Source organism: Dendroctonus ponderosae, unplaced genomic scaffold (assembly GCF_020466585.1).
Source record: "Dendroctonus ponderosae isolate FM_Combo_2020 unplaced genomic scaffold, Dpon_F_20191213v2 Dpon_F_20191213_8, whole genome shotgun sequence".
In the NCBI taxonomy this organism is placed as follows: Eukaryota; Metazoa; Arthropoda; class Insecta; order Coleoptera; family Curculionidae; genus Dendroctonus; species Dendroctonus ponderosae.
Window position 1 is genome coordinate 3,878,011 of NW_026019016.1, and position 2,204 is coordinate 3,880,214.

General features: G+C 35.9%; 1 long non-coding RNA gene across 1 annotated transcript; it reads left to right on the top strand.

Annotated features, from left to right (window-relative positions):
* The first annotated feature begins 185 nt into the window (after window positions 1-185).
* LOC125502406 lies at window positions 186-1,831 on the top strand. Its single transcript, XR_007282192.1, has 2 exons — window positions 186-1,251; window positions 1,317-1,831. It is a non-coding gene; the product is annotated as an uncharacterized LOC125502406 (long non-coding RNA).
* Window positions 1,832-2,204: the final 373 nt, after the last annotated feature.

The following is a 2,204-nucleotide window of genomic DNA, read 5'->3' on the forward strand; positions in this document are numbered from 1 at the left end:
AATGGGGGGGTTGTGACCCCCATGACCCCCCCATGGATCCGCCCTTGATCTCTATTTACTGTCCTTCTTAAGATCGTTAACAGAAAATTTCCGAGAGAAAAAATACACACGTAGATGTCTGCAAGCGAATCGATTCAGTTTCCTCCTATTCCCCATTTTTCACTAACGAAATTTGCAAAGAGAAATGTCTAGAATCCATAGCAAAAACAGAGTTTTCTGAAATGTATTAACAAAAATCATTCAGTTTCATAATTCAAACATTCAAATCGGCACATAATATCAGAAAACTCTGCATCCATTTTTGAATCTAACCATTCCTTAGTTACCTTCTTATCAGGGGTTTAAGAAAAAAACGATCTCTATGTTGCTTTCCTTCTAGATCGTTAGCAGATAATTTCGGGGGGGAAAACTTACACAAGTAGAGGTGTATGAAAGCGAATCGTTTCAGTTTTTTCTTATTGTAGTATTAAAAAGGTGTAAAGAATCCTTAGCAAAAACAGAGTTATGTGAAATTTATTTATTAACAAAGCATACATTTCAGGAATATTCAATTAAAGTTCGACGTTTCAACCCTACTGTTGTTTTATCCCCAGAGCACACCACAGAAATGTCTCGACCAGTTGACATAAAAACCATTCAACCCTGTTCAAATAAACTGTGTCTTCGTTAATGTTCCAATCTCAACATCAACCGTGCAAGGTTTCTGCATCTATGGCTTCGTCAGAAAATTCAACTCGTAAATACTCCAGAACTTTTTTGGAACGCGATATTCGTTGGTAATTTTTTCTCTGCTTTAAGTCTCATAACGAAGCTATGATTTCATAGCCAGAAAAAGATGATAGGAGAAATTTCCGCGAAAATCCTTTCACTCGGTTCTTCATTGTACTTCGGCCTGTGAAATCGTACCGTAGGTTAAAGAACTCGCCTTGTATACAGTTTGTATTCATTCTCGTTCGAGAGAATGTGGTGCACGTTGTACATGACCAGAAGGTAACATTTGCGAGTAGTCGACTTCGTATCACCATCAGCAAGTCGACGTTTCAGTACGTGATGGCGGTTCGAAACGCTCCCTACAAGAAGTACTGAAGTACTTTCTGAAAAAGAGCATCGGTCAGTGTCTGAAATGTGTGTGTCGTTTAATTTTTCCGCGTCATTCTACGTGAAGAGTTTCCGGCTGATATGCGGCTAACATTTCTTTTGTAACGGGGTCAAACGAAGATTGTTGGGAGCCCATGCGATAAGAGGCAGTACGTACGTATGCATGGCTTGAATAAGGAATTTAATCAGGAAAACAATACAATCGTCTGTCGTTTTAGATACCAACGACTCAATAAACTATGATGCGCGCAATCATGCGAAATTGTATTTTAACTTCTGTGCATTTCAATGCAGCTTTTGGCTTTGCGCCAATCAAACCCGGAATGGTCGTCAAGCACATGGTTTATTTTAAATAACGAGTTCAATGCCTGTGGGGAAAACATATCCTTTTTACACACAAAAGTTACTGTTATCAATTGGCCAAACAAAGGCCAAATTTTTTATCATTTGAAAATTTAGTGGTCCTGTATAAAGTCAACAATCAGTTTTGTTATACTTACTTTTCACAAATAAAATTTGTGTGGGTGATTTATTTGGAAACTGTAGGTACATGAAGCTACTTTGTAAATGTTAACTTCTTACAAAAATCAGTTTATAATTACAGTTATTGGTTAAGCATACGATTGATTGATTAATTCATATTGTATTCACATCTTTTGTAGCTGCAAAAAAATTGAGTGCCAGTTTGCCGGTGGACCGCCCTGTACATTGTTATTAAAATATTTATATTATACATGTCGTTTTCATGTCGGCTGGAGCTGCAAGCTTCTGAAGTCGAAAAGAAAATTAAGAACTTAGAAATGTTTACAATGGAGCTTTAATTTTTTGTATACTATTAGGGTTCAGAACATTTCCTGATTTTTTTTAAGAAAATCAAGTTTTAAATTTGTTCTCACATCTTATCGCAATAGTCTTTTGATGTACCTAATATGTTCTCATAAATTTGAAAATGTTTCTCGTGCAACTCTGAAGAATGAAAACCTTACTTATTTTGTCAATATTCCTATTTTTGGATTCTGGAATTAAGAAACTCTTATATTTTTAAACAAATGTAAAGTTTCCCAATCAGACTGAACAACGTCAGCAAAAATGGTAACAATTCCATA